Raw genomic sequence first — 20309 nt, forward strand, 5'->3', positions numbered from 1 at the left:
ATTCCAGAGAACATTGTGTCGGACAGAGGTTCCCAATTTGTTTCTAGGTTTTGGCGGTCCTTTTGTGCTAAGATGGGCATTGATTTGTCTTTTTCTTCAGCGTTCCATCCTCAGACAAATGGCCAAACCGAACGAACCAATCAGACCTTGGAAACCTATCTGAGATGCTTTGTTTCTGCTGATCAGGAGGATTGGGTGACCTTCTTGCCATTGGCCGAGTTCGCCCTTAATAATCGGGCTAGTTCTGCTACTTTGGTTTCGCCTTTTTTTTGTAATTCTGATTTTCATCCCCGTTTTTCTTCAGGGCAGGTTGAGCCTTCTGACTGTCCTGGTGTGGATTCTGTGGTGGACAGGTTGCAACAAATTTGGACTCACGTGGTGGACAATTTGACGTTGTCTCAGGAGAAGGCGCAACGTTTTGCTAACCGCCGTCGCTGTGTTGGTCCCCGACTTCGTGTTGGGGATTTGGTTTGGTTGTCTTCTCGTTATGTTCCTATGAAGGTTTCTTCTCCTAAGTTCAAGCCTCGTTTCATTGGTCCTTATAAGATTTCTGAAATTATCAATCCTGTGTCGTTTTGTTTGGCCCTTCCAACTTCTTTTGCCATCCATAATGTGTTCCATAGGTCGTTGTTGCGGAGATATGTGGCGCCTATGGTTCCTTCCGTTGATCCTCCTGCTCCGGTGTTGGTTGAGGGGGAGTTGGAGTATGTGGTGGAGAAGATTTTAGATTCTCGTATTTCGAGACGGAAGCTTCAGTACCTGGTTAAATGGAAAGGCTATGGTCAGGAGGATAATTCCTGGGTTGTTGCCTCCGATGTCCATGCTGCCGATTTGGTTCGTGCCTTTCATTTGGCTCATCCTGATCGGCCTGGGGGCTCTGGTGAGGGTTCGGTGACCCCTCCTCAAGGGGGGGGTACTGTTGTGAATTCCGTTCTCGGGCTCCCTCCTGTGGTCGTGAATGGTACTTTGGTGAGTTCTGTCCTTGGACACCCTCTGGTGGCTTTGCGTGGAACTGCTGATCTTTGAGGTTGGCTTTCTCAGCTGCCCTCGTTTATTGCTTCTGCTGGCTTCCCTATTTGACTCTGCCCAGGTCGTTAGTTCATGCCAGCTGTCAATGTCTCAGTACTGGTTCAGACCTCTCTTGGATTTCTCAGATGACCTGTCTACTCCAGCAGAAGCTAAGTCCTTGCTAGTCATTTGCTGTTCATTGGTTTTTGAATATATTTCTCAGTACATGCTATGTTTCTAGTCCAGCCTGCTATTATGATATTTCCTTGCTAGCTGGAAGCTCTGGGGGTGCAGAGCTGCACCTCCACACCGTGAGTCGGTGTGGAGGTCTTTTTGCTCACTCTGCGTGGTTTTTGTAGTTTTTAATACTGACCGCATAGTTCCCTTTCCTATCCTCTGTCTATCTAGAGAAGATTCGGCCTCCTTTGCTAAAATCTGTTTCATTCCTGTGTTTGTTACTTCCCTCTTAACTCACAGTAAATATTTGTGGGGGGCTACCTTTACTTTGGGGAATTTCTCTGAGGCAAGGTAGGCTGCTATTTCTATCTTTAGGGGTAGTTAGCTCTTAGGCTGTGAAGAGGCGTCTAGGGAGAGTTAGGTACGCTCCACGGCTATTTCTAGTGTGTGTGATAGGATTAGGGATTGCGATCAGTACAGTTACCACTTCATCAGAGCTTGTCCCAGGTTTTCCATTTTAACCATCAGGTCATTTCGGGTGCTCCTAACCACCAGGTCCATAACAGGTAAACCCCTGTTTTGGCGCACGGGAGAGCTCGAAAGGGAAGGAGCACTGTTTTACTTTTTCAACGCAGAATTGGCTGGAATTGAGATCGGACGCCATGTCGCGTTTGGAGAGCCCCTGATGTGCCTGAACAGTGGAAACTCCCCAATTATAACTGAAACCCTAATCCAAACACATCCCTAACCCTAATCCCAACGGTAACCCTAACCACACCCCTAACCCTGACACACCCCTAACCCTAATCCCAACCTTATTCCCAACCGTAAATGTAATCCAAACTCTAACCCTAACTTTAGCCCCAACCCTAACTGTGGCCTTAACCCTAGCCCCAACCCTAATCCTAGCCCTAACCATTGCCCTAACCCTAGCCCTAACCCTAACCCTAATGGGAAAATAGAAATAGAATACATTTTTAAAATTTTTTATTTTTCGCTAACTAAGGGGATGATGAAGTGGGGTTTGATTTACATTTGTAGCGGGTTTTTTTGCGGATTTTTATGATTGGCAGCCGTCACACACTGAAAGACGCTTTTTATTGCAAAAAATATTTTTTGCGTTACCACATTTTGAGAACTATAATTTTTCCATATTTTGGTCCACAGAGTCATGTGAGGTCTTGTTTTTTGCGGGACGAGTTGACATTTTTATTGGTAACATTTTCGGGCACGTGACATTTTTTGATCGCTTTTTATTCTGATTTTTGTGAGGCAGAATGACCAAAAACCAGCTATTCATGAATTTATTTTGGGGGAGGCGTTTATACCGTTCCGCGTTTGGTAAAACGGATAAAGCAGTTTTATTCTTCGGGTCAGTACGATTACAGTGATACTTCATATATATATAAATTTTTTATGTTTTGGCGCTTTTATATGATAAAAACTATTTTATAGAAAAAATAATTATTTTTGCATTGCTTTATTCTGAGGACTATAACTTTTTTATTTTTTCTTTGATGACGCTGTATGGCGTCTCGTTTTTTTCCCGGACAAGATGATGTTTTCAGAGGTACCATGGTTATTTATATCCGTCTTTTTGATCGCGTGTTATTCCACTTTTTATTTGGCGGTATGATAAAGCGTTGTTTTTTGCCTCGTTTTTTTTTACGGTGTTCACTGAAGGGGTTAACTAGTGGGACAGTTTTATAGGGTGGGTCGCTACGGACGCGGCGATACTAAATATGTGTACTTTTATTGTTTTTTTTTTATTTAGATAAAGAAATGTATTTATAGGAACAATATATATATATATATTTTTTTTTTACACATGTGAAAAAAAATTTTTTTACACTATAACATTGCCCCGGGGGAGGCATCATGTTATAGTGTAAGATCGCCGATCTGACACTTTGCTGTGCACTGTGTCAGATTGGCGATCTGACGTGCACAGCTCCTGGAGGCTTCCCGGCGCCTGCTCTGAGCAGGCGCTGTGAAGCCACCTCCCTGCAGGACCCGGATGCCGCGGCCATCTTGGATCCAGGCCTGCTGCAGGGAGGAGGAGGTAAGACACCCTCGGAGCTACGCGATTACATCACGTTGCTCCGAGGGCCTCAGGGAAGCACGCAGGGAGCCCCCTCCCTGCGCGATGCTTCCCTATACCGCCGGCACACTGCGATCATGTTTGATCGCAGTGTGCCGGGGGTTAATGTGCCGGGGGCGGTCCGTGACCGCTCCTGGCACATAGTGCCGGATGTCAGCTGTGATAATCAGCTGACACCCGGCCGCGATCGGCCGCGCTCCCCCCGTGAACACGGCCGATCGCACTGGACGTACTATCCCGTCGGTGGTCATACGGGCCCACCCCACCTTGACGGGATAGTACTTCCGATGTCAGAAAGGGGTTAATAATTTGGATTTTAATGAAAATCAGCTGTCACGGTTTTACTGCGATAGAGAGGGACCAAAAAACTGCGGTGTCTGATTTCAGATACTCCTGCACTAATTAGAAGCACTTCTGTTGTGTATCCGCTTTTTGGGCTCCCCTGGTGGTTGCTGGTGGTACTGGTGACTTGTTTGCACTTTGCTGCTTCTGTTCACCTGCTTCCATCAGTGTTTGGGAGTTTCCTATTTAGCCTTGCTCTCCAGTCATTTCCTTGCCGGTCATCATTGTAACCAGAGCCTTCGGTTGCATGTTCCTGCTACTAGTCTGCTGATCAGCTAAGTGGACTTTGTCCTTTTGTTTTGTACCTTTTGTCCAGTTTGCAGTTTTTGTAATTCTCTGTAGCTGGAAGCTCTTGCGGGCTGAAATTGCCACTCCTGTGTCATGAGTTGACACAGGAGTCTTAAAGTAATTTCAGGATGGTTTTTGAAAGGGTTTTCAGTTGACCGTGAAGTCCGCTTTTGTATCCTCCTATCTAGTAAGTGGACCTCTCTTTGCTAATTTTTATCGTCGATTTATAGCTGGTTTTTCTGGCGTTGCTAAACCTCTGACGGATTTGACTAAAAAGGGTGCTGATGTTGCCAATTGGTCCCCTGCTGCCATGGAGGCCTTTCGGGAGCTTAAGCGCCGCTTTTTGTCTGCCCCTGTGTTGCGCCAGCCTGATGTTTCTCTTCCCTTTCAGGTTGAGGTCGATGCTTCCGAGATCGGAGCGGGGGCGGTTTTGTCGCAGAAAAGTTCCGACTGCTCAGTGATGAGACCTTGTGCGTTCTTTTCGCGAAAATTTTCGGCCGCCGAGCGAAACTATGATGTTGGTAATCGGGAGCTTTTGGCCATGAAGTGGGCATTTGAGGAGTGGCGTCATTGGCTTGAGGGTGCCAGACATCAGGTGGTAGTTTTGACTGATCACAAGAATTTAATTTATTTGGAGTCTGCCAGGCGCCTGAATCCTAGACAGGCACGTTGGTCGTTGTTCTTTTCACGGTTTAATTTTGTGGTCTCGTACTTACCGGGTTCTAGGAATGTGAAAGCAGATGCTCTTTCTAGGAGTTTTGAGCCTGACTCTCCTGGGAATTCTGAACCTGCTGGTGTCCTTAAGGATGGAGTGGTTTTGTCTGCTGTCTCCAGATTTGCGACGTGCTTTGCAAGAATTTCAGGCGGATAGACCTGATCGTTGTCCGTCTGGTAGACTGTTTGTTCCTGACGAGTGGACCACTAGAGTCATCTCGGAAGTTCATTCTTCTACTCTGGCAGGTCATCCGGGAATTTTTGGCACCAGAGATTTGGTGGCTAGATCCTTCTGGTGGCCTTCCCTGTCTCGAGATGTGCGTGTTTTTGTGCAGTCTTGCGATGTGTGTGCTCGGGCCAAGCCTTGTTGTTCTAGGGCTAGTGGGTTGTTGTTGCCCTTGCCTATTCCGAAGAGGCCTTGGACGCACATCTCTATGGACTTTATCTCGGATCTCCCTGTTTCTCAGAAGATGTCTGTCATCTGGGTGGTGTGTGACCGTTTTTCTAAAATGGTTCATTTGGTGCCATTGCCTAAGTTGCCTTCCTCATCTGAGTTGGTCCCTCTGTTTTTTCAAAATGTGGTTCGCTTGCATGGTATTCCGGAAAACATCGTTTCTGACAGGGGTACCCAGTTCGTGTCTAGATTTTGGCGGGCAGTCTGTGCCAGGTTGGGCATTGATTTGTCCTTTTCGTCTGCATTCCATCCTCAGACCAATGGCCAGACGGAGCGAACTAATCAAACTTTGGAGACTTATTTGAGGTGTTTTGTGTCTGCGGATCAGGATGATTGGGTTGCCTTTCTGCCGTTGGCGGAGTTTGCTCTTAATAATCGGGCTAGTTCTGCCACTTTGGTTTCTCCTTTCTTTTGCAATTCAGGGTTTCATCCGCGTTTTTCATCTGGTCAGGTTGAATCTTCGGATTGTCCTGGAGTGGATGCGGTGGTGGATCGGTTGCATCGGATTTGGGGACAAGTGGTGGATAATTTGGAATTGTCCAAGGAGAAGACTCAGCAGTTTGCTAACCGTCGTCGTCGTGTTGGTCCCCACCTTCGCGTTGGGGACTTGGTGTGGTTGTCTTCCCGTTTTGTCCCTATGAGGGTTTCTTCTCCCAAATTTAAGCCTCGGTTCATCGGTCCTTATAGGATTTTGGAGATTCTTAACCCTGTTTCCTTTCGTTTGGACCTCCCGGCATCTTTCGCTGTCCATAATGTGTTCCATCGGTCGTTGTTGCGGAGATATGAGGTACCGGTGGTTCCTTCTACTGAACCTCCTGCTCCTGTGCTGGTGGAGGGTGAATTGGAGTACGTCGTAGAGAAGATCTTGGACTCCCGTTTTTCCAGACGGAGACTTCAATATCTGGTTAAATGGAAAGGCTATGGTCAGGAAGATAATTCTTGGGTAACTGCCTCTGATGTTCATGCCTCGGATTTGGTTCGTGCCTTTCATAGGGCTCATCCAGATCGCCCTGGCGGTTCTTGTGAGGGTTCGGTGCCCCCTCCTTAAGGGGAGGGTACTGTTGTGTGTCCGCTTTTTCGGCTCCCCTGGTGGTTGCTGGTGGTACTGGTGACTTGTTTGCACTTTGCTGCTTCTGTTCACCTGCTTCCATCAGTGTTTGGGAGTTTCCTATTTAGCCTTGCTCTCCAGTCATTTCCTTGCCGGTCATCATTGTAACCAGAGCCTTCGGTTGCATGTTCCTGCTACTAGTCTGCTGATCAGCTAAGTGGACTTTGTCCTTTTGTTTTGTACCTTTTGTCCAGTTTGCAGTTTTTGTAATTCTCTGTAGCTGGAAGCTCTTGCGGGCTGAAATTGCCACTCCTGTGTCATGAGTTGACACAGGAGTCTTAAAGTAATTTCAGGATGGTTTTTGAAAGGGTTTTCAGTTGACCGTGAAGTCCGCTTTTGTATCCTTCTGCTATCTAGTAAGTGGACCTCTCTTTGCTAAATCTACTTTCATACTGTGTATGTCTTTTCCTCTTAATTCACCGTTATTACATGTTGGGGGCTGCTATCATCTTTTGGGGGATTTCCCTAGAGGTAAGCCAGGTCTGTTTCTTCCTCTACCAGGCGTAGGTAGTCCTCCGGCTGGCGCGTGGCATATAGGAAGCCGTAGGTATGCTCCCTGGCTACTGTTAGTTGTGTGGTAGAGTTAGCTCATGGTCAACTCGAGTTTCCATCACCCGAGAGCTCTTTCGTTATTTATATGTTTCTTAAGTTCCCTTGCCATTGGGAACCATGACACACTTCACCATCATATTAAACAGTTCAGGTTACTGTTAGCAGTGCAGGGTTTAATCTTCAGTTCCTGCTTTGATGGTCTCAGCTGTTAAGTGTTGGCCCTCCTCTCTGCTATATATATATATACTCTCCTTTTGCAATCGGGGATTGCCAGTGTTAGTTTGATACTGCCTGGTTCTCGAGTTAGATTGGAATGTTGTTCAGAAGACTGTTACTTTGTGATTTGTCTGTGTGCATATCCTCCTCATCTATTTTTTCCTTCCTTTACTTCACGATGCTCCACTCTGTTGTTTGTGAGTGCATACTTGTATCATTTGAATTTTCATTTATCCCTGTACATCTTCACTTGTTTGTCTGGTTTGTGTATTCTTATACACCACAACTAGCCTGGGTGGGAGAGGGGACAGATGAGGACTGATTTAAGAACTCAGTAAGGGATGTAGACCCGGCATATTCACCATCGGAAATACTCTGGGGAAAGGGATAGCTAGAGTCCCCCTAGCTTTAGGGATAGTGAAGGAGACCCTAACCCCTGGATATCCTGCAGCAGTGTCGTGACATTAACACTGGGCCCAAAGAATTTCTGTTTCTATCCATCATAGATCCAGTGACTGCTCTGGCATGGCAACTGCAGCAACTCAGCCTGAAGGTGACAGCACTGTTGATTTGCAGCACCCAAAAATGTCCGGTTAAGGAACCGCGGCTCCTAGGCAACCACTGGTGGAGCCCACGATCGCTCTGTCTCACAGTTTCTTTGGGGGGCAAGACAAGTTTTTGTTTTCAAGGAGGCCTGTAAGCTTTACGTTAAATTACGTCCTCAATCCTCAGGAATTGAGGAGCAATGCATGGGGATCATAATTTCCCTCCTTCAGGGTGACCCCCAAACCTGGGCATCTTCTCTCTTGGTAAACTCGTAGTCGCTTTGAACAGTTGAGGAATTTTTTCAGGTGCTGGGTCATAGATATACGACAACGCCGACTGTATCTCCCTGGCTGAGTTTATGCTACGTCAGCTTCAGCAGGGAGACAGGCCAGTATTGTCCAAGTTTCGGAGGTGGTCCACAGATACTAAGTGGAATAACCCCGCACTCCATAGCCAGTTCAGTTAAGCGTTCTGTCAGGAAAAAGGATGCCTTTGCTCGGTATGAGACTCTGGGTTCTCTTGAGGTGGCCATGTTTCTGGCTATCCATGTGAACCGCAATCTTCACACTCCAATTTGTGAGAGACCTGGGGTCAAGACAGTCTAGGTCTGAGTCAGCTTAAGAACGTAGTTGGGTGGGGCAACTTGTTTCTACAAAATGTGAAGCTAAGACAGGAAACCATTCTCAGAAGGTGGCCAAGCTAAATTCATGCCTTCAGCAGAAAGCTGAGACCAAACTATTCCTGGCGGGATAAATCCCTATTGAGTGTATTAAGTTAATTATATGATGAAAGAGTTCTCCCAGCTAGACAGGAGCTGTAATTTCATAAGGAGTTATGGACTTATTGTGCATCCTAGCTGTATACCGGTTACATTTTCGAGATCTCGAGAATGGGTCGAATGCCCACCAGGGTCTCTACCCATTCTAGCACCCAGAGGAAGGGAGGTACCGTATATACTCAAGTATAAGCCGAGATTTTCAGCCCAAATTTTTGGGCTGAAAGTGCCCCTCTCGGCTTATACTCGAGTCATGGTCTGCGGCGGGTGAGGGGGAGAGGACTGTCGCATACTCACCTGCTCCTGGCATTCCTGACGCGGTCCCCGCATGTCCCACGGTCTTCGGGTGCCGCAGCTCTTCCTCTGTTCAGCGGTCACATGGTACCGCTCATTAAAGTAATGAATATGGACTACACCCTCATAGGGGTGGAGCCGCATATTCATTCCTGTAATGAGCGGTACCAGTGACCGCTGACAGAGTTAGAAGATGCCGTCCCCGAAGACCTTGTGTCCGGGAGAAGGAGCCAGGGACAGCGCCGGCAGCAGGTAAGTATTTCATATTCACCTGTCTACGTTCCATCCACTGGGCGCCGCTCCATCTTCCCGTCCTCTTGCAGTGACTGTGCAGGTCAGAGGGCGCGATGACGTATTAGTGTGCGCGCCACCCTCTGCCTGAACAGTCACTGCGGAGAGACGGGACGCTGAGGAGCAGGTGGCAGCAAGAGAGGTGAGTATGTCATTTTTTTTTTTATTACAGCAGCAGCAGCATTAAATGTGGCACAGTTTTATATGGAGCATCTATGGGGCAATAATGAATTGTATGGCGCATTATATGCGGCATCTATGGGGCAATAATGAATTGTATGGCGCATTATATGGGGCATCTATGGGGCAATAATTAATTGTATGGAGCATTAGATGGAGCATCTATGGGGCAATAATGAAATGCATGGAGCATTATATGGGGCATCTATGGGGCAATAATGAATTGTATGGCACATTATATGGGGCATCTATGGGGCAATAATGAATTGTATGGAGCATTATATGGAGCATCTATGGGGCAATAATGAACTGCATGGAGCATTATATGGGGCATCTATGGGGCAATAATGAATTGTATGGAGCATCTATGGGGCAATAATGAACTGTATGGAGCATTATATGAGGCACAGTTTTATATGGAGCATCTTATGGGGCCATAATGAACTGTATGGAGCGTTATATGTGGCACAGTTTTATATGGAGCATCTATGGGGCAATAATGAACTGTATGGAGCATTATATGTGGCACAATTTTATATGGAGCATCTATGGGGCAATAATGAACTGTATGGAGCATTATATGTGGCACAGTTTTATATGGAGCATCTATGGGGCTATAATGAACTTGTAATGCAGCATTACAAGGGGCACAGTTTTATATGGAGCATCTTATGGGGCCATAACATTTGTGCAGCACTATATGGGGCAAGTGTCTGTATGGGGCCATAATCAATGTTTGTGCAGCACTATATGGGGCAAGTGTCTGTATGGAGCATCTTGTGGGGCCATAATGTTTGTGCAGCACTATAAGGGGCAAGTGTCTGTATGGAGCATCTTATGGGGCCATAATCAACGTTTGTGCAGCACTATATGGGGCAAATATCTTTATGGAGCATCTTATGGGGCCATAATTAACGTTTGTGCAGCATTGTATGGGGCAAATGTCTGTATGGAGTATCTTATGGGGCCATAACGTTTGTGCAGCATTATATGAGGCGAATATCTTTATGGAGCATCTTATGGGGCCATACAGCACTTATGATCCATCATAGGTTTTGAAGTTTCAGCTACCAGAGAAAGTGGGAGGGAAACTAGGACCATCCCTAGGGGCGGGAAAGCGAGTGACTGACGAAGGGTTAAGTCCACGTATGGAATTGTGGGCCTTCATTCTCTGCCAAGGGAAGTCATGCCATGCAGAGTGTTGAAAGAAACTAGAAATAGCTGGCTCCCACACGTCCTATGTGGTTGCCAGCATCCAGCAGCCAAACATCAAGCCGGTAACTGACTTTTGTATTAACTGCTTATACATTTGTACTACCACCTGTATTTGAATATCTGAACACTGTATATGTATAATCATTGTGTATATAGTGTATTGTCTAGTGTGACCTTAAGGCAATTAACGCAAAACAACTATCAACAAAACACACCTACCCCTTAAAACGTTAATCTTTATTAATATTCTATTTAATACAGAAAATCCCTATAAAAACATCCCAATTAGGGGACCACAGGTTTCTAGGGTTAGGGACTCCACTCGTCTATCTCCAATATAAGTACCAGAAAAATAACTCAATAGAAAAAATCAGCAAAATGTGAAAAAATAACCCAAAAAAATCAAAAAACATGAAAAAAACATAAAAAATCAAAAATTAATATATACTATGCCTATATTGGCCCTAATGTGCCCTTAGGTCTAATGCCCTTCCTAGCAGCGGAGGTTGGCACCCTAAATAGTCGATATGGCGCCCCCGCTCACCGGCGGCTGTCCCTTCTCTCCCTAAACGGCCCCTAACAATCTAAAAGACCACAGACAAATACACCATATAATATGGATCAATACAAATCCATAAAAACACACACTATTAGTGATGCACCTGATACCCTACACCCTCTGAGGTCAATCTATGATGAGCTTAACAATAGACCCAAAATTTGTTATGTAAAGGATGTGTAGTCTATATAGACATAGAGCTGTACCTAGATTATTACAGATGGCTTATATTAGGTGCATCACTAATAGTGTGTGTTTTTATGGATTTGTATTGATCCATATTATATGGTGTATTTGTCTGTGGTCCTTTAGATTGTTAGGGGCCGTTTAGGGAGAGAAGGGACAGCCGCCGGTGAGCGGGGGCGCCATATCGACTATTTAGGGTGCCAACCTCCGCTGCTAGGAAGGGCATTAGACCTAAGGGCACATTAGGGCCAATATAGGCATAGTATATATTAATTTTTGATTTTTTATGTTTTTTTCCATGTTTTTTTATTTTTTTGGGTTATTTTTTCACATTTTGCTGATTTTTTCTATTGAGTTATTTTTCTGGTACTTATATTGGAGATAGACGAGTGGAGTCCCTAACCCTAGAAACCTGTGGTCCCCTAATTGGGATGTTTTTATAGGGATTTTCTGTATTAAATAGAATATTAATAAAGATTAACGTTTTAAGGGGTAGGTGTGTTTTGTTGATAGTTGTTTTGCGTTATACTCCCCTACTTTAATTAGCTGGACAGTTGTTTTTTTTCTTAAGGCAATTAACCCCTTCCTGACATGTGCATACAAAGAGAAGTATATATACAGCGCCGCTATTTCCGATGACTGCGCTGCATCGTGCGGTGATTGGATTAAGTTGACTTCTGTCTCTGACAGTGAGTCATCCCTGCACGTCACCCCTGGGGTTTATAATGCACCCAATTTGGTGATTGCTGTGATTGGCTGGTTAATTCTGACCAGCCAATCACAGCACTATGACAATAAAGTTTAAAAATTAAAAAAATTGAGTGACATGTAGTGATCAGTGCTATCTGACACAGCACCAATCACAGTGGTCACAATGGATGGGGTGATAGCGACATCACCTCGCTGATTAAACCCTTTGGCGCTGATTGGTCAGAAACTATTGTTCAGCCAATCAGCACCAAAGTGGTTAATCTAAAAAAGTGATCATAGCTCTGCACGCCATTAGAGTTGGAGGTTGTGAGACTTCCTGTGTATCTGAGGTAGAGATTCAGTGTGATACCCCTGCAGTCTGTGTCTCTTACTCCTGCGATATCCTGCTGTGCTGTGTGCTGAGATCCTCCTGAGATTTGTCTCTTGTGCTGGCTGCTATGCGACTCATCTGTGATCAAAGCCATAGTTCCCCAATCCCTGTTCCATTGTTTGCGTCAAGGAGCGTACGTTGCATTGTTAGTAACGTCCGTTTTCCTTTTGCAAAAAAATAATTATTTGAGTTTAGTAAATTTTTAGCGAGTGTTATAGGGGAGTGTACGTTGCAGTGTTGATGACGTTTGTTTTTCTTTTGCCAATACGAAATAGTACCCATTACACAAGCTTCACAGAATACACATGTAAAAGCACCACTTACACACACATCCCCAGTGTTTTGAAAAATAAAATAAAAATGACCCATTCATCAAGAAGATGTCAATACCTGCCCAGTAAGAGGGCCAGGTACAGAATTAAACTGTATAAGCTAGGCGAGAGTACCAAGGATTTAGGGTCTACGAAGGGAAGGACACACAGATTGACCCCTCTGAATGCCTCCCTGTACTGGGGGGTGAGTGGGAAAATTGTGTGAGAATTACTGCACCCACTGCATGATAACGGTTATCACCCCTACATTGATAAATTTTACACCAGCATCCTGCTCTTCAAGACCCTCTCTGCCAGAGGTATAGTTGCATGCGGCACCGTGCGAAAAAAACAGAGACCTCCCTAAGCTGCTTATTGAGCAACTGCTAAGAAAGGGCGAAAGAAGAGCCCAATGCAGCGACAACATGCTGGTGGTCATGTATAAGGACAAGAGGGATGTCCTTATCTTGACCACCATACACTGTGACATCAGATCCCGTGTCACTGTCCAAGGTATCACAACAGAAGTCCCAAAGCCAGATTGTGTCTAGGATGATAAGAAGTTCATATAGGGGGTACATCTCTCAGATCAGGTCCTCAAACCTTACAGTGCAATGCGATAAGCTAAAGTATGTTACAAAATATTGGCAGTGCACATTGCACAGATGACAATGTAAAAAAAAGACCACTCAAAGCAAATATTAGTGGAATCCTAGAAAAAACGAAAAAAACCAAGACACAACAAGGATCCCTAAAATGTAACCTTTATTGATTAGAAAAGCTAAAATCAGTTTGCTCCAATATAAGAGACAATAATGTTAGAAGAAAAAATTCCAAAAAATTAAAAACTAACTTACCCTATCAGGTGTCCTAATTACTGCTCCCTACCTGACAGCGGAGGTTGGCACCCTAAGTTTCTGCGGTAGGCGCCCCCACTCCTCGACGGCTGGCCCTAATAGCCCTACTTACACCCTATAACCCTAATTGAGACCTAATCGTTCTCAGAAAAAATGAAATAAATATAAAAAAATCAAAAAAACATACAAATGAACAAGAAAAAAGCAAAAAATTGAACTCAGCAAAAAAAAACTAAATTGTTTTTATCATATTAGACAAAAAGGTCCCTAATAGGGTATAGCAAAACACAAGTAATGGATAACAATGCCAATATCCTATTTAAATGAAAAATCTCAGTGTCTCGTTTATCCAACAAATATACAAGCGGGCCACTTCATCTCGCCCTATTCCATATAATCATGTATATCATGGGTTTTCAATCAAAATACCCAAAAAAAGATATGATGTCCATAATAGGACCAGCCCACAAAAAACAGAAAAACATCCCCGCAGGGGACCACCAGAGCAGATTGAGCAGTCAAAAAATATTAATCACACTCCACAGTATAATACTGTAGCATATGTTTCTACTCATCTGCATCCCAGAAGCGCTGTGGGTCCTGTAGTCATCCAGCTCCGCTGGTCTCCTGCCGGGATATTCTCCCTAGATTTCCCGATGCATTTCCCCCCCGTGGAAATCCTGGGGGTTCATCAGGGGACATGGAACAATGCCACAAAAAAAGGATACAGATGGCAATGTACAATGCTTTTGTGCTGTTTCGATCTTCAGGCAATACAGAAGGGACCATCCTTAAGTTTCAGGAGGTAGTCATCAAGGCCCTAATGTTTGGCACTGAGGAAGGTAAGGGTTCCAGTACTTCTGAAACTGATTGTGCCCGTATTGTCCCAGGTCAACATTTTCCAGGTGAGGTTCCCCAAACAGTGAAGAAGGGAAGATCGCAAAACAGTGCAGTATGTAGTATGCTCCAAAAGGGGAATCTGGAAAAACACAATTTACAATTGTGAAAACTGCCCTGAGAAACCTGGCCTTTACATTATGGATCACTTTCAAAATGTACACATCCACAAATTAATAACATTTGTTTTTACTCTGTTGACACAACACACTTTTATAATCTGATATACTACGCACAACTTACACATACCACTGCATTACAAATTTATACACCAGTAAAACCAAATGCATTATAATCATTACTATAAAACTATGCCTCGAGATAAATTCCTTGAGGGGTGTAGTTTTAAAAATACTGACACATGTGGGCAATTTCCACTTTATAGGCACATCAGTGGCCCTCCAAACGAGACATGATGCCCGCAGACCATTCCATCAAAGTCTGCATTCCAAAACACAACTCCTTCCCTTCTAAACCCTGCTGTGTGCCCAAACAGAAGTTTTCCTCCACATATTGGGTACCAGCATAATCAGAAGAAATTGCACAACAACTTCTGGGATTCATTTTTTACTGTTTCCCTTTTGAAACTAAAAAAATTGGGGCCAAAAAAATCATTTTTGTTGAAAAAATGTGATTTTTTTTTTTGTATTTTCACAACTCAATGTTTTAATTTTATGTGATGCATCGAGGGGTTAAGGTGCTCACTACACATATAGATAAATTTATTGGGGTGTCTAGTTTCTAAAATGTGGTAATTTGTGGGGGATTTCCACTTTTTTTTTCCACGATCATAAAAATCGTTTATATTTAGAATCTGTTAAGCGTCTGACACCTAGACAGGCATGATGTTTGTTGTTCTTCACCAGATTCAACTATTTGTGATGTATAGGCCAGGAAATAAGAACATTAAGGTGGATGCCTTATCTTGTTGCTTTCCTGGGGGTGGAGATAATTGTGAACCATTTCCTATATACACAAAGGGGTGGTTATTGCTTCTATATGTTCTTACCTTGAGACGGAGGTGGTAGAGCCTAAGGGTGACACCCACGCTGGCTGTCCATTAGGTAAACTGTTAGTACCTGTGAATTTCTGTCTTAAAGTTTTAAGTGAACATCATGATTCGGTCTTGGCTGGACACCCTGGTAGTACGCCACCACAGATCTACTTACTCCATATTTTTTGTGGTCTGCTGTGCACCAGGGTATTTGGGAGTATGCACTTCCCCGCTATGTTTATGCATTCTAAGACATCTCATACTCGTCCGTCTGGGTCTCTCCAATCATTGGCGATTCCCAGTAGACCTTGGACTCATTTATTGATGATTTCATCACTGATCTACCCATACCTGCAGGTAATACAGTTATTTTTATGATGGCGGGACAGATTCAGCAAGATGTCTCATTTCATTGCACTAGCTGCTTTACCCAACGCCAAGACCTAGGTGCAAATTTTTATCAAAGAAATTGTGAAATTACATGGGATTCCTACCAGTATTGTTTCTGACTGGGCGTGCAATTTATTTCCAAATTTTGGAAAGCATTTTGCGCTCTTTTGTGGATCAATCTGTCAATTTTTTCAGCCTTTCATCCTCAGTGCAATGGGCAAACTGAAAGTGTTAACAAGAATCTTGAGACTTATCTTGGGTGTTTTGTGTATGATAATCAGGATTGGGTTACTTACTTACCTCTAGTTGAATTCGCAGTGAATAATCATCATGAGTCTACTGGTAAGTCCCATTCTTCGGGGCATATGGGTTTCATCCTCAGTTATGCTCTTTTAATAGGTATTGTTCTTCAGGAATACCTGAAGAGAAATGGTTTATATAATCTATTACATCTGTGTGGCAATGGGTTCTGAATAGTTTGAAGAGGATGGGGTCCAAATACAAGAATTTGGCTGATCTGTATCTGTGTGTTGGTGATTTTGTATGCTTGTCCTCGAGGAACATTAAGGTGAAGGTTCCTTCATGGCAGCTGGGCCCAAGGTTCATCAGTCCTTAAGGTCCTTATGTCCGACATCAATCCTGTAGCATTCCGCCTTGCCACAAATTTGTAGGATTCATAATGTGTTTCATGAGTCGCTACTCAAAAAATATATTGCGTCCTCTGAACCGTCACTACCACCTCCATCCCCAGTTGATGGGAATTTTGAATTTCAGATAGGTGAGATCGTTGATTCTCGCTTAGCCCTGGTGTCTTCACTATTAGGGCTGGAGTCACACTAGAGCGTAATACGGACTAGTGCTATGCGATAAAAAAAATCGCATAGCACTCGGACCAATGTTAATCTATGGGGCAGCTCCTACCATCCGTTGTTTTCTAGGCCGTATTCAGGATCCGAGTGAAATAACAGCATGCTGCGATTGTCAGCGTACCTCGGCCGAGAATCGCCAATGCAAGTCCATGGGTGCGAGAAAAAAAAACGGTGTTACGGAACCCCCCAGCACCCAGAATATGTTGTGCAGTCATATGTATGTATAATAGGTTCCATGTGAAATGCATCAGTCCACAACCTGCGCCCCTGGGCAGAGGGGACAAGATAATCTCCTTCTGACCTCCCCCACCTTTGTAATTCCCACAGTAAATATCGGCAGGCTCCGCCCACCTGCGGCTATTGTAACGTATGTCTGGCATGCCGCTTTTCAATTGGCCTGCCCTTTGTATCTGTGTGATATATATTCTGTGTCCTGTGAGTAAAGTGTCGTCACACTGGAAATACTTGGAGAAGCAGTGATCTTTTATATGCGCCCATGTAACCAAGGAATTCCAGCCAGCGTCCTTCATTCAGACTCCAGCCAAAGCAGAGTGGACCTCCTGAATCACGGGGTGGTACTGAAAGAGGTACCCCAGCACGGTAGACCCCGTTACACTGGTGGCAGACAGCGGGATATGATACCCCGTCTACAGGAGGAAAGGAATGAATAGAAAACAACTACCAGAAGTTAAAGAGGACAACATTAAAAGATCTGGTGGAAGCCTGAGGGTTAATCGCCAGCAACAAAACAAAAGCGGATTTGATAGCAGCCATCATGGAACACGATAGTGCAGCGCCCCCCAATGTGAACGTGGAGGAGACTGAATTCCAGAGGGAGGTAAAGAACTGACTGGCGTTCTATGGCCCAAACCCTGCAGTAGAGATCATACGAGAGGTGATGGCTGATGTGCGTACCGATCTGAAGGAAAAGATGGCCGAGCGGACCAGGATAGAGCTAGCCAAGATGGAGATGGCAGAGCGGACCAAAGTGGAGCTGGCCAAGATGGAGATGACAGAGCGGAGAGAGGAGAGTCAGCGAGCAGGGGGAGCACTGGCCTCCACCCAGGTACCTTCAACAGTAAGCCACAAAAAGATCCAGTATAATGCCTTCTGACAGTTGGGGGAGGCAGAGGAAGACATTGATGGTACCTGATGAGGACTGTATGGACTATGAGCGGATCAAAGAAGTAATCTTGGCCCGGTATGCGTTGACACCAGAGGCATACCGCCAAAAGTTCTGCGGACTTATAAAACGCGTAACCGATACCCACGCTAAATGGGCCTGTAAATTATGGCGGTCACTGCTACAGTGGGTATAAGGGAGCCAAGCAACCACTAAGGAGGACGTCCTCCAGCTCTTCTTGATAGAACGATTCTTTAATGGACTAACCCCCGAGACAGGAATGGCTTCGGGACAGGCGGCCAACAACTCTTAAGGAGGCCGCTCGTCTGGCCGATGAACATTATGATGCCAGGAGGCCTCAGTTGTCCGGATCAAAGATGGTCACTAGGGGTCCGCCCATAGACCTGGAGGGCCCCAAACCGCAGAAGATTGTAGGGGGACCAGCTAAAAACCCGGCCTACCACAGTCACCCTGGGGCTCGATGCCACACCTGCCATCAGCTGGGCCACCTGCAAAGACAATGTCCCAACCGGACTCAGCATACCCAGTGGCCAAAGGCGGGAACAGCTACCTTCTGCCGGGCCGCTGTACACTGCTACCAAGATGAAGCTGACCCGGCATTTCGGGCTACGACTAACCAGGGGGTGGAAGAGATGGAGGAAGTGCATGAAATAGACCCCGTGCAGGCATCCCGGGCAGATAATCGACAACAGCATCGACATGTCATGTGGGTTAATGGGAAACGTATGCAGGGACTAAAAGATTCCGGGGCAACTTTGACCCTTGTGAAGCCTCATCTTGTCCGGGACCAAGAGAAGATGGACCGGACAGTGGCAATTCGTGTAGCAGGGGGAGCCATACATCGACTGCTCACTGCCAGGATTCACCTGAACTGGGGACTCGGGGATTTCCTTGTTGAGGTCGGCTTGATGGAGGATTTGCCTGCAGACGTCTTGCTGGGAAATGACTTGGGGCCAATGTTGTCTGCCTTCTCGGTTGCCCCTCTGGCTGAGACATATCCTGTGACCACCCGGAGACAAGCTCGAGCTGCGGAGGCGGAATCACACTCAGAGGAGGCCCAGGTAAGACATCCCAGCCCTACACGTATTCCCATAGCCAGACACATTTCTTGGGCCACCCCAGCTGAATTTAAGAGGGAGTTACTTGAGGATCCTTCATTGGAGGGATATCGTGGGAAGGCACAGGAGGGGAGAGGGGTACTGGAAGGAGAACAGTTTGTATGGAAGCAGGGACTCCTTTACCAGATCACGGAGCAGCACCACACAGGGACGAGCCCCACTATAAAACGACAGCTGGTAGTTCCCAAGAAGTATAGGCAGGAGTTACTGCGAATCTCTCATGACATACCCTTGGCCAGGCACTTCGGCGTCCGTCGCACCAGGCATCGTCTGACACAAAACTTCTTTTGGCCGGGGGTAACCTATGATGTTTGTCAGTACTGCCAGACCTGTGACAGTTGCCAGCGCATTGGCAAGAGGGGAGATCGATGCAAGGCCAAATTACGCCCCCTCCCCATTGTGGAGGAACCCTTTAGCTGAGTAACGGTCGATCTGATAGGGCCGTTAGCCAAACCCAGTCCGTCAGGGAAAAGGTATATATTGACAGTGGTAGATTATGCCACATGGTATCCACAGGCGGTTACGTTACCTAACATACTGACAGAGACGGTGGCGGCTGCCCTGCTCCAGGTTTTCTCATGGGTTGGATTTCCCCGGGAGATTATCTCAGACCAGGGTACCCAGTTTACAGCAGAGGTGACCAACCAACTGTGGAAGCTGTGCGGCGTAAAGTCCATTAGAAGTGCCCCATACCACCCGCAAACAAATGGGTTGTGTGAAGGCTTTAACGGGACGTTAAAACAACTCATTGGGACTTTTACCAGGACCTACAGGGACTGGGAGAAATTCTTCCCACACCTTCTGTTTGCCTATCGGGAGGTGCCCCAAGAATCCACGGGGTTCTCTCCGTTCGAACTGGTATACGGGAGGCAGGTAAGGGGACCCCTAGACTTAGTGCTAGGATACTGGGAAGGGGAGGGCATCATAGAAGGGGTACCTATTGTACCCTATGTGCTGGAATTCCGGGACTGCCTACAGGAGCTGACCCAGGCTGTACGTGGGAACATGCAGGTGGCCCAGCGGCGCCAGCGCATATCTTACGCTCGGAGGGCCAGAGAACGTACCTTGGAAATAGGACAGAAGTTCCTTGTGTTAGAGCTACTAGGCAGAACAAGTTCCAAGCTGCATGGCAGGGGCCCTACCAGGTAGTGGGGAAAATAGCCGACACCACCTATAATGTCGCCGATTGTGACGACCCCAGGTTTATCTGCATGTTTCACGTGAATATGCTGAAGCCCTGCCGGGAGCACCCTGAAGAGGTAGTGGCCATCTGTGCACCTGAAGCAGAGGATTTAGCCGGACTTCCCTTGCCTGATGTCTTAGGGGATAGGACTCAGTCCAAAACATGGGACCAGGTACACTTGGGTGAAGGCCTAGGTCCCCGGGAGAGACAGCAGGCGGAGGCGTTGTTGAGGCAGCGACAGAGGATGTTTTCGGGGAGACCAGGGTACACTCGCCTGGCACAACACAAGGTTGAGACCCAGGATCAGACCCCCCTGCGACAGCCCCCCTTTCGCCTCCCGGAGTCTGCACAAGAAGGGATGCGACAAGAGATACAAGAGATGTTGCATTTAGGGGTCATTGAAGAGTCAGATAGTCCCTGGGCATCCACCTCAGTGTTAGTGCCCTAGAAGGATGGGAC

The sequence above is a fragment of the Ranitomeya variabilis genome, chromosome 1 (assembly GCF_051348905.1).
Source record: "Ranitomeya variabilis isolate aRanVar5 chromosome 1, aRanVar5.hap1, whole genome shotgun sequence".
Lineage (NCBI taxonomy): Eukaryota > Metazoa > Chordata > Amphibia > Anura > Dendrobatidae > Ranitomeya > Ranitomeya variabilis.